The sequence below is a fragment of the Phyllobates terribilis genome, unplaced genomic scaffold, assembly GCF_046119375.1.
Source record: "Phyllobates terribilis strain yellow unplaced genomic scaffold, ASM4611937v1 Scaffold_15__1_contigs__length_34870131, whole genome shotgun sequence".
NCBI classification, from domain to species: Eukaryota; Metazoa; Chordata; class Amphibia; order Anura; family Dendrobatidae; genus Phyllobates; species Phyllobates terribilis.
The window spans coordinates 31,761,122-31,775,009 of record NW_027362775.1 but is presented as its reverse complement, the minus strand read 5'-3'; positions in this window follow the sequence as shown (position 1 = coordinate 31,775,009).

Sequence of the window (13,888 nt, the reverse complement as noted above, 5' to 3'; positions counted from 1 at the left end):
CAGTTAACCATGGTTATCTCTAAAGAAACACGTGCAGCCATCATTGCACTGCACAAAAATGGCCTAACAGGGAAGAGTATCGCAGCTACAAAGATTGCACCTCAGTCAACAATCTATCGCATCATCAAGAACTTCAAGGAGAGAGCTTCCATTGTTGTCAAAAAGGCTCCAGGGCACCCAAGAAAGATCAGCAAGCACCAGGACCGTATCTTAAAACTGTTTCAGCTGTGGGATGGGACTACCAGCAGTGTCGAGCTTGCTCTGGAATGGCTGCAGGCTGGTGTGAGTGCTTCTGCACGCACTGTGAGGTGGAGACTCTTTGAGCAAGGGCTGGTTTCAAGGAGGGCACCAAAGAAGCCACTTCTCTCCAGAAAAAACATCAGGGACCGACTGATATTCTGCAAAAGGTACAGGGAGTGGATTGCTGAGGACTGGGGCAAAGTCATTTTCTCTGATGAATCCCCTTTTCGATTGTTTGGGACATCTGGAAAACAGCTTACTCGGAGAAGAAGAGGTGAGCGCTACCACCAGTCTTGTCTCATGCCAACTGTAAAGCATCCTGAAACCATTCATGTGTGGGGTTGCTTCTCAGCCAAGGGAATCGGCTCACTCACAGTCTTGCCTAAAAACACAGCCATGAATAAAGAATGTACCAGAAAGTCCTCCAAGAGCAACTTCTCCCAACCGTCCAAGAGCAGTTTGGCGCCCAACAATGCCTTTTCCAGCATGATGGAGCACCTTGCCATAAAGCAAAGGTGATAACTAAATGGCTCATGGAACAATACATAGAGATTTTGGATCTATGGCCTGGAAACTCCCCAGATCTTAATCCCATTGAGAACTTGTGGTCAATCATCAAGAGACGGGTGGACAAACACAAACCAACAAATTCTGGTAAAATGCAAGCATTGATTATGCAAGAATGGACTGCTATCAGTCAGGATTTGGTCCAAAAGTTGATTGAGAGCATGCCAGGGAGAATTACAGAGGTCTTGAGGAAGAAGGGGCAACACTGCAAATATTGACTTGCTGCATTAACTCATTCTAACTGTCAATATAACCTATTGGTACTCATAATATGATTGCAATTATATTTCTGTATGTGATATAAACATCAGACAAACACTAATAAAAACCAGAGGCCAGCAGATCATGTGAAAATATAATTTTGGTGTCATTCTCAATACTTTTGGCCATGACTGTATGTGACCAGTTTTTATGTCCATGTGCCATCCATGTGACCAATCTTTACATCTACGTGCCATCCATGTGACCAGTTTTTACATCTACGTGCCATCCATGTGACCAGTTTATACGTCCATGTGCCATCCATGTGACCAGTTTTTACATCCATGGGCTATCCATGTGACCAGTTTTTATGTCAATGTGCCATCTATATGACCAGCTTTTACGTCTATGTGCCATCCATGTGACCAGTTTTACGTCCTTGTGCCATCCATGTGACCAGTTTTACGTCCTTGTGCCATCCATGTGACCAGTTTTACGTCCATGTATTATCCATGTGACCAGTTTTTATGTCCATTTGCCATCCATGTGACCAGTTTTTACGTTCATGTTCCATCCATATGACCAGCTTTTACGTCCATGTGCCATCCATGTGACCAGTTTTTATGTCCATGTACCATCCATGTGACCAGCTTTTACGTCCATGTGCCATCCATGTGACCAGTTTTTACGTTCATGTGCCATCCATGTGACCAGTTTTTATGTTCATGTGCCATCCATGTGACCAACTTTTACGTTCATGGACCATCTATATGAGCTGCTTTTACGTCCATGTGCCATCCATGTGACCAGTTTTACTTCCTTGTACCATCCATATGACCAGTTTTACGTCCACGTGCCATCCATGTGACCAGTTTTTATGTCCATATGCCATCCATGTGACCAGTTTTTACGTCTATGTGCCATCCATGTGACCAGTTTTACGTCCTTGTGCCATCCATGTGACCAGTTTTACGTCCTTGTGCCATCCATGTGACCAGTTTTACGTCCATGTATTATCCATGTGACCAGTTTTTATGTCCATTTGCCATCCATGTGACCAGTTTTTACGTCCATGTTCCATCCATGTGACCAGTTTTTACATCCATGGGCCATCCATATGACCAGATTTTATGTCCATGTGCCATCTATATGACCAACTTTTACGTCCATGTGCCATCCATGTGACCAGTTTTTATGTCCATGTACCATCCATGTGACCAGCTTTTACGTCCATGTGCCATCCATGTGACCAGTTTTTACGTTCATGTGCCATCCATGTGACCAGTTTTTATGTTCATGTGCCATCCATGTGACCAGTTTTTATGTCCATATGCCATCCATATGACCAGTTTTTAAGTTCATGTGCCATCCATGTGACCAGTTTTTATGTTCATGTGCCATCCATGTGACCAGTTTTTATGTCCATGTGCCATCCATATGACCAGTTTTTATGTCCATGTGCCATCTATATGACCAGCTTTTACGTCCATGTGCCATCCATGTGACCAGTTTTTATGTCCATGTACCATACATGTGACCAGCTTTTACGTCCATGTGCCATCCATGTGACCAGTTTTTACGTTCATGTGCCATCCATGTGACCAGTTTTTATGTTCATGTGCCATCCATGTGACCAGTTTTTATGTTCATGGACCATCTATATAAGCAGCTTTTACGTCCATGTGCCATCCATGTGACAAGTTTTTATGTCCATATGCCATCCATGTGACCAGTTTTTATGTCCATGTGCCATCCATGTGACCAGTTTTTCTTCCTTGTGCCATCCATGTGACCAGTTTTTATGTCCATATGCCATCCATATGACCAGTTTTTAAGTTCATGTGCCATCCATGTGACCAGTTTTTATGTTCATGTGCCATCCATGTGACCAGTTTTTATGTCCATATGCCATCCATATGACCAGTTTTTATGTCCATGTGCCATCTATATGACCAGCTTTTACGTCCATGTGCCATCCATGTGACCAGTTTTTATGTCCATGTACCATACATGTGACCAGCTTTTACGTCCATGTGCCATCCATGTGACCAGTTTTTACGTTCATGTGCCATCCATGTGACCAGTTTTTATGTTCATGTGCCATCCATGTGACCAGTTTTTATGTTCATGGACCATCTATATAAGCAGCTTTTACGTCCATGTGCCATCCATGTGACCAGTTTTTATGTCCATATGCCATCCATGTGACCAGTTTTTATGTCCATGTGCCATCCATGTGACCAGTTTTTCTTCCTTGTGCCATCCATGTGACCAGTTTTTACGTTTATGTGCCATCCATGTGACCAGTTTTTACATCCATGGGCCATCCATGTGACCAGTTTTTATGTCCATGTGCCATCTATATGACCAGCTTTTACGTCCATGTGCCATCCATGTGACCAGTTTTACGTCCATGTGCCATCCATGTGACCAGTTTTACGTTCATGTGCCATCCATGTGACCAGTTTTACGTCCATGTGCCATCCATGTGACCAGTTTTATGTCCTTGTGCCATCCTTCTGACCAGTTTTATGTCCTTGTGCCATCCATCTGACCAGCTTTTACGTCAGTTGGCCGATTAGATAAATCAGTCATCTGAACAGCCCTATAGAATAACAAGGGTCAGTGGGCAGTCAATGTGCTATCCAACCAAAAAATCGGGCAGCAGATGTCCGATTTATTTACTTGTGTGCACGAGACCTTAAAGCATATTTCTTCTGAAATGCCATAGCATTTCAGAGTAAAGCATACATTGCTGCAATAATGGAGTCAGTCTGCCTTAGTTCAAGTGCAGCATGAATCAAGTGTCATGTTCTCTTTAGAATAGTAATGCATAAAATTTACAATAGTTCATATACTGAGCATATGGAATGCTTAAAACTATACAAGGTGTCCCTATAGATCAGAGGTCTCAAACACGCCGCCCGCAGGAAGCATGCAGCCCCTGAGGCTGCTTTGTGCGGCCCGCAGGCACAGACCCCTTGATGATTACGACCAGGTCCAGGAGGAGCCGCCGACAGCAGCGCTGCATTGACGCGCAAAGACCGGCTCTCTACAGAGCATTTCTAATGCCAGCTGCCGGCCAATCAGAGGCCAGCCGCTGATATCTGCGCCCCAGCGCAGCGGCGTATGACGTCACTGCCATGCAGTCAGCTGTTGGTCTCTGATTGGCCGGTGGCTGGCATTGGAAATGCTCTGTAGAGAGCCGGTCTCTGCGCGTCAATGCAGCGCTGCTGTCGGCGGCTCCTCCTGGACCAGGTCGTAATCATCAAGGGGTCTGTGCCTGCGGGCCGCATGTGCTCAAAGGACGTAGAGCGAATGGAGGACAGGTGAGAGGAATCTTTTTTTTTTCTTTTTTAGGCTGTGTGCCCACGTAGCGTTTTTCAAGCGTATATGCTGCGGAATTTCCGCAGCGTAAACGCTTGAAAAACGCATGTAGATCCGCACCCCATGGTCCCCAATGGCATTCCGCAATGTCAATGCCCATGCTGCGGATTTTTACGCAGCGTATATGCTGCAGTCAAAAATCCGCAGCATGTTCATTAATTTTGCGGAAGCGCAGCGGAATCAATGTGCGGATGGTACCCAAGTCTGGAGGAGAGGAGACTCTCATTCAGACCTGGGTACCAAAGAACCTGTAAAAAAAAGAATAAAATAAAGTTTATACTTATCTTCTGATGTTTTCCCTCCGTCGCGCTGTTGTCTGAAGGACCTGCCACGTCATTGAGTCATGTGACCCACCACATGACTCAATGACGTCACCGCAGGTCCTGCACACAACAGCGTGATCCGCTCAAGCCTCTGGACGGGGCAGAGAATGCATCAGAAGGTGAGTATAAAGTTTATTTTTTTATTTTTTACCATTCTGAACAAGTTGTCAAGCACTTTTCCAAGTGATGCTTGGAGAAGTGCTTGATAACCCGCATGCAGAAATGCATGCAAAGACGCCTCACAAACGCTTCTACCTGGCGGGAAAACCGCATGTAATATCCGCATGCGATTTTCCCGCCAGGGAGAAGCGTAAAAAATATGCTTCAGGTCCGCAACGTGGGCACATAGCCTTATGTGTGTGAAGAACAGCGACGGGACAATTCTACCAGATGGGGATCACCAGGATGGGGCACATTACTACTAGATGGGGATCACCAGGATGACGCATATTACTACAAGATGGGGACCACATGGATGGGGCATTACTGCCGAATGGGGGACATTACTCCAAGATGAGGACCAGGATGGGGCACATTACTACTAGATGGGGATCACCAGGATGACGCATATTACTACAAGATGGGTACCACCTGGATGGGGCATTACTGCCGAATGGGGGACATTACTCCAAGATGAGGACCAGGATGGGGCACATTACTACTAGATGGTTATCACCAGGATGGGGCACATTACTACAAAATGGGGACCACCAGGATGGGGCACATTATTAAAAGATAGGGACTACCAGGATGGGACACATTACTACAAGATAGGGACTACCAGGATGGGGCACATTACTACAAGATGGGGACCACCAGGATGGGGCATTACTACAAGATGGGGACCACCAGGATGAGGCATATTACTACCAGATGGGGACCACCAGGATGGGGCACATTACTACAAGATGGGGACCACCAGGATGGGGCACATTACTACAGAATAGGGACCACCAGGATGGGGCACATTACTACAATATGTGGCCACCAGGATGGGGCACATTACTATAAGATGGGGACCACCAGAATGGGGCACATTACTACAAGATGGGGACAACCAGGATGGGGCTCAATACTGCAAGATGGGGAACACCAGGATAGGGCACATTACTACAAGACGGGGACCACCAGGATGGGGCACATTACTACAAGATGGGGACCACCAGGATGGGGCATATTACTATAAGATGGGGACCACCAGGATGGGGCACATTACTACAAGATGGGGACCACCAGGATGGGGCACATTACTACAAGATGGGGACCACCAGGATGGGGCACATTACTACAAGATGGGGAACACGAGGATGGGGCATATTACTATAAGATGGGGACCACCAAGATGGGGCACATTACTACAAGATGGGGACCACCAGAATGGGGCATATTACTACAAGATGGGGACCACCAGGATGGGGCACATTACTACAAGGTGGGGACCAGGATGGGGCACATTACCACAAAATGTGGACCACCTGGATGGGGCATATTACTACAAGGTGGGGACCAGGATGGGGCACATTACTACAAGATGGGGACCACTAGCATGGGGCACATTACTACAAGGTGGAGACCAGAATGGGGCACATTACTACAAGATGGGGATCACCAGGATGGGGCATATTTCTGCAAGATGGGGACCACCAGGATGGGGCATATTACTACAAGATGGGGACCACCAGGATGGGGCACATTTCTGCAAGATGGGGACCACCAGGATGGGGCACGTTTCTGCAAGATGGGGACCACCAGGATGGGGCACATTACTACAAGATGGGGACCACCAGGATGGGGCACATTACTACAAGATGGGGACGACCAGGATGGGGCACATTACTACAAGATGAGGAACACCAGAATGGGGCATATTACTATAAGATGGGGACCACCAGGATGGGGCACATTACTACAAGATGGGGACCACCAGAATGGGGCATATTACTACAAGATGGGGACCACCAGGATGGGGCACGTTTCTGCAAGATGGGGACCACCAGGATGGGGCACGTTTCTGCAAGATGAGGACCAGGATGGGGCACATTAATGCAAGATGGGGACCACTAGGATGGGGCATATTACTATAAGATGGGGACCACCAGGATGGGGCACATTACTACAAGATGGGGACCACCAGGATGGGGCATATTACTACAAGATGGGGACCACCAGGATGGGGCACATTACTACAAGGTGGGGACCAGGATGGGGCACATTACTACAAGATGGGGACCACCAGAATGGGGCATATTACTTCTATATGGGGACCACCAGGATGGGGCATATTACTACAAGATGGGGACCACCAGGCTGGGGCACATTACTACAAGGTGGGGACCAGGATGGGGCACATTACTGCAATATTGGGACCACCAGGATGGGGCACATTACTAGATGTTTGCCAGAATTACCTTATGGTGCTAATAGTAAAACAATATTACTGTATGTGGTCAATTGGAGGAAACAAAATTGTAAAAATAATTTTAAAAAAATTTAAAATAAAGCATGAATAAATATTTTGCCACTAAAAATGCTGTTTTATATATAAACTAAAGTAAACACAAAAAAGTGCACGTTTATTATCGCCACATCCGTAACGACCCAAGCTACAAAAAAATAAACACAGCAAAAATGTTCAGGCGGTGTATACGAAAAAAAATGGTATCACTAAAAATGTCACTTTGACCTCCAAAGAATGTGGCCCCCCAAATTCACATTTTTTCCATGTGCGGCCCATATACCCAGCTGAGTTTGAGACTCCTGCTATAGATATAATCATTGTAACTATAAATATAACTCCTAAAGGCTTTGTCCAACTTCACTACTGATTTTTTTTTATTTTCTCGATGCATCTTAAGGCTATGCTCACACATAGCATTTTTGCTGCATTTTTTTCCGCAGACAAAACCTACTCTCTTGGAAGTAAAGAAGCGACTTCAAAAAAGCAGGTTCTGCTGACTCTTTGCTGAGTTTTTTGCTGAATATTTGCTGCGTTTTTGCTGCGTTTTTCTTGTCTCTTGTGCCTCTTTGAGGCCAAAAATGTAAGGTATGAACATAGCCTAAATTGGAAAATGAAGAACAGAAAACGTACTATGTCTAATGTTTCCGTGAGCCATTTGATCAAAAACAGTGTTACTAAGAGCCCTATTTTATTTAAATACACTTTTGCTTTTTCTTTTCTTATTTACAGCAAGGTTTATGTTCATTTTGCTTCTTGTCGTTTTTTTCAGATTGTAAATGCAGGCTTAAAGGGGTTTTCCAGAAATACATGATAAAAGCCTAAACTTAGAGGTGTTATCCTACAGGCAACATGTGTCACCTACCCATCGGACACAATAGCTGATCTATGTATGATCGATGCTGGTCCACGTGACCACGTTTGACGCCGCACATTATGACGTTGTGACATTATAAAATGTGCCAGCAAAGAGTGATGACAAGACGGGAGTTCCTAGCTTGGGGGAGGAAAGTGGTGTGTGCCAGCACAGAGCTTGGACAGTAGGCGCGTGTGAGGGGCGAGGATGATGATGTCTTGTTTTATTTTTTTAACAATCAGTTTCAAATCAATTCGCTCATCCTTAATGATCAGGCTTTGGCGCTACTGCTCCATTAACACAGGGGACACAGGATGCCATTGATGGAATCCGTGGATACTTGATTGTTGAGTGCCCATATGACCCTCCCATGGCCAGAAGAACAAAGGGACAGCTGCTCCTGGCATGTAAGGCTGTGTGCCCACCATGCGCTTTTTAAGCGTTTCCGCAGCGGCAAAAACGCTGCAGAAACGCTTAAAAAATGCATGGTAGAAGGCCTGCCATGTTCCCCAATGATAATCCGCATGAGCTGTGCACATGCTGTGGAAATTTCCGCTGCGGATTATCATTGCAGAAAAAAACGCAGCACTACCAATTCATTTGCGTAAGCACTGCGTTTTCGCCGCCATTGACTTGCATTGGAACGCGTGTAATCCGCGTCACTGCATCTGTACATGCAGAATCCATGCGTTTCAATGTGCGGATGGTACCCGGGTCTGGAGGAGAGGAGACTCTCCTCCGGACCCGGGTACCGAGAACCTGTAAAAAAAAGAATAAAATAAAAAATAAATATTATATTTACCTTTTGATGGCCTGCGGTCTCCTTGTCTTGGCTTGCCGGCAGATCGCGGTGGACTGAAGGACCTGCGCTGATGTAATTTAGTCATGTGACGGGTCACACGACGCTGACGTCGGCAGGTCCTTCAGTGTACCGCGAGCTTCCGGCAAGCCAGGACGGAGCAAAGCAAGACTCCGGGGGCCATTGTAAGGTAAGTATATATTTATTTTTTATTTTGTACCATTCTCTACGGTCGCACTATATAAATCTATGCTGTTTGCATGGATTTATATAGTGTGACCAAGTTGTCAAGCACTTTCCAAGTAATGCTAAAATCGCTTGGAAAGCGCTTGTCAACCCGGCATGCGGAAATCCATGTGAAGAACGCTTCCCATCCGCTCGTCCCTGGCAGGAAAACACATGTACAATCCGCATGTACAATCCGCATGTACAATCCGCATATACAATCCGCATGTACAATCCGCATGTATCTCCGCATGTACAATCCGCATGTACAATCCGCATGCGTTTTTTCTGCCAGGGAGATGCAGAAACACTCAGGAAAAAATCCGGAGCATTTCTGCATCGTGGGCACATAGCCTTACTCTCAGCACTTTTAAGATTGCTACTTCCAATAGATAGCACTAGAGTTCAACTCCTCTTCCTCTCCGGAAAGTATATTTACATATTTAATTTCCCAGAGGCCTATAAGTCTCCTTACACTCGATGGTCAGGCATGTCACTCTCCACAAGGAGAGATGTTACCCCTTATACACCAATCCGAGGACTCTCATACAGTCAAATCAGATCTCAATCTTTGCACTGAGGAGAGTGCAACACCCCGAAACACGTGTCAATATATTGAGATTCTGGTTAGGCTTTTTATTCGAAGATTACATTTCCATGATGAGCTTTTGGTGAGCTTTTGATGTTGCAGATTTTCTGCACCCATTAATTAAAATAAGTTACTTGCATTTAAAAAAAAGACTAGCGTAAAAAACTCACCAAAATCTCATAATGGAAACGTAGCCTAAGACATCTGGCAAGACTGGTTAAAGAGTTGATATTGACTCTTAGGATTGCTACTTCCAATAGGTGGCACTAGAGTTCGAGTCCTCTTCCTTTCTGAAGAGGCAATTTGCATATTTAATTCCTCTTAGGAGCACTGCATGGCCTATAAGTCTCCTTACACTGGCATGTGACTCTCCACAAGGAATGATGTTACCCCTTAGATCTCACCACAGCGGGACATGTATGCTACAGCTGGTACATCCCTGGTACTGCAGCCCAGCCCTATTCAGGTGAATGCTACTTCCTCCTGTCGATTGTAGGGGGTCTGCTCTCCACCAATCAGATATTGATGGGTTATCAATATGGGTGGGGCTACTAATATTTATGTGTAGACCCTCCAGAATACGCAAATAGGACAACGGTAAATCAATTGCTCAGCAGGTAACAAAACCTTCTCCCACATTGCCTAAGAAGAGTTGTGCCTTAATGATGGGTGACGTAGCAGATGGAAGACGTCTATTCCTCCTCCACTAAGTGATCTCTTCACTCTATTATTTATTGTTATATATTTGTTTCAAAGTTGTATCAGTCATATCCAAGAATAATAGATTTTAAATATTTAGAACAAGAATAAGTTAATAACAATAGAGTTCAAAGAGAAGAGTATGTGCCCCAGACTTCTACCTCCTCCCCAAACGCAGGTCTTTTATATTCCCACACAACTACAGTACTAACATTCATAAATCTGTATGGGCCAAACAATGACCCAAACATCAATGACTTTAAGGAAAAATGTTACTTTTTAGTGCAGTGCCATAAATCGCCGAGAGGTCAGAATTGTCACTGTGCGGATCTCTGTTTATTTTTACGCTCAATGTCCATACGCCGCCTTTGATATTTTTAAATTAAATTTAGTTGCTGTCCCAAAAATGCTCAAAGATCACAAAAATGTCTGCTCAGCCTCACATTCCCTTCTGTATGTAACCGAGATGCCATTAAAAGACGTTTGCGTATATGAAGCTTCATCACCTCCTAATATACTTTGTATCTGAACTCCTCATCATTTCCAAGATCACGGCTTTATGTCAGTGAATCCAGAATTTGGTCCTATAGACCAAGAACTTTTTTACAACTGAGGGTTTGCTACGATTGTATCCAGTTTCGACAATCTGTCTAAACAAACCAGCGGCATTTTTTTATGTCCTGTGGGTTTGCTACAATATTTCAGTCTAGATTAAAAAAAATGTCCTACTCTGGATACATTGTAGGTTGCAATCTTTCAACCGGAAAAATTATTAGGTCTAAATTGGTTTCCAACCTCTGGATATAATTTGCCGATACATATCTGATAAACCAAATTAATTGCAGGTCCCCTTAGGGCACAGGATTGAACAAACATCCGAAAGAGAAAAACGTGTGACAGGAACAAAGTACACCAATATTGATAAAAAGCCAATATTTATTAAATTGAATAAAAGTTATATAAACAATGTGATCAAACAAACACCGAAAAAGACATATGCATATATGCATGTACATGAAACTGTGTACTTAATTAATTTTGCCAATGCAAAGGTAATTCCCCTTCTGAAACGTAGTCTCTAAATATATGAATAGCTATTTCCAGGCCCCTGATGAAGCAGTGGTGAAACACGTGTCAGGTCCATTGGTGGGTGAGCTGATCTAGATGCACTTTGATTGAACTCTTTGTTTGTACCTTTGTATATTTCCCATTTCCTCAGTTACTGAGCAAATATACAAAGTTATAAAGAGTTCAGTCAAAGTGCATATAGACGATCAGCTTACTCACCAATGGGCCCGACATGTGTTTCACCACTGCTTCATCAGGGGCCCGGATATAGCTATTCATATGTACACAGTTTCATGTACATGCATATATGCATTAGTGGATTCACCAGCATACATATAGTGTTATTCCATGGCAGGGTTGGACTAGGACTTAAATTCAGCCCTGGCATTTGCGAGCACCACTTGCTATGAAGTGAATGCGATATATGTTCGTCGACTTTTGTGGATCGCTCAAGATATATATCACATTTACAGAATGCAAACTGCTGTGAAATTTAAAAGGAACCTGACAGGTCAGATAACTCTATTTACCTACAGATATAGGGTTAATCTGCAGGTTAATAGCATTATGAAGGTGCCTAGCCGCTGTACTGAAACTGCAGCACCCGGGATAAAATAAATTTTATTTCTCCCAGGAACCACCAGTTTCAGTCATGCAGGTGTGCCTGAAGGAGAGGCCCACAGCTGGCAGCAACCCATCTGGCATTTGCCAGAATTGCCAGATGGCCAGACCGGCCTTTTTGCATGGTTACTTGTGAATTGTGCATCCATGTACACATGTACCTGTGTAACTTTTCTGACTAGCTCACCCACTAATTTTTAGTTGTCTATGTCTGTCTTCTTCGGTGTTTGCTCAATCACATTGTTTATATACCTTTTAATCTGTTTAATAAAAATTGACTTTTAGCAATATTGGTGTACTTTGTTCTTAGCACCCATTTTTTTCTCTTTTGCATGTTTTTTTTAACCTCTGGATATAGACAAAAAATGTTCCCTTTCACTGACAACAAACAGAGATCATGTAAATGTTGCTAAATTGAAACACAAGTATATCAGAAGTCTACAGCCTGATAGATCCAGAGAATCGGACCAGTTTCTATCAGTTTGCTGGATCCAATTTTCATCCATCAGTGTTTCATCTGTTCTTCTTATATACAAAAAAAAAACAATAAAAAATACATTTTCCTACCCATTAAACAGTAAAAAACCTACAGCACTCAAAAGACACATGGATATCATCTGTGTACTGTATTTTTATTTTTTTTAACACATGTTGAGTTGAATGGATGAGTTTAATCTGTGGCTCCCATCAAAATGTCTCCATATTTTTTTTAGATTTTTTCTTTTTTTTTTTGCAGACAGAGCACCCAGAAAACATGGGCATGTGAACAGTTGCATAGTGTATAATATACATGTTATATCAACAAAAATCCATATAGAGCATGTACGAGAAAGATAAATGTCTGAAAGAGACTTTAAAGGAAATTTGTTGGCAAGTTTAGGTTTTTTTGCTATGTAATCTGAGAGCAGCATGATGTTGGGGCTGAGGCCCTGATTAAAGTGATGTGTCACTTACTGGGCTGTGTTTTACTCTTTCAATACAATCAGTGTTTTATCAGCAGGAGATTATCACTACAGGACTAGTTGTATCATGCTTCCTGGTCCAACCTCTACCCCACCAGTGATTGCCAGCTTTCTGCCTATGCACGGTGTACACAGGAAGCAGCCAATCAGTGGTGTTGGCGGGGTTATACAGGACTCAGCATTCACAGCTCTGCTGGAAAAAATTCTATCACAACTTGTGCACCCAATAAACTAAGTGACACTGAAATAAGGGTCTCTGTCCCTACATCACGTGTTGTGCATGGGCTTATACAGAGCTCAGCATTCAGATATCTGCTAAATTTGCAGCAGAGAAAATTGCTGCACCCAATAAAGTAAGTGACACATTGCTGGAATCAGGGTCACTGTCCCTGCATAATGCTACTCTCAGATTACATAGCACAACCTGCTGACAGATTCCCTTTAAGACAGGACTGTTGAGACGACATGTGGCACAGTGCATAAAAATAAATCACCAAAAGTAAAAGGATCCCCCCATAGGCAAAAGGAAGTTGAATCAGACATATGAAATGTGCAACCAGTGCAGCTGCTCAGTGATCCAGTAGGTAAGCAGGGTTGGGGTACCCTGGTCCAGGGGTAGCCTATTACATGGCATGTAAGCACCTGAGCAGATGTTATAGTTTATAATGTACTGGTGTATAAATTGTGAGAGACATAATGGGTTTGCTCTATGATGAGCTATCGGGGAGCGAAGCCCCCATACACTGCGTCTAACCGGAAACCCCTCCCTGCCTGTGTCCATCCCACCTTTTGATTTCCAGTCCATGGGCAAACAAAACATTGGTGCAACATGTGTGGGGCCCAAGAGGTAAAGGGGCCACTACCACCTCCAAATCAGGTGGGATGGTGCATTATGA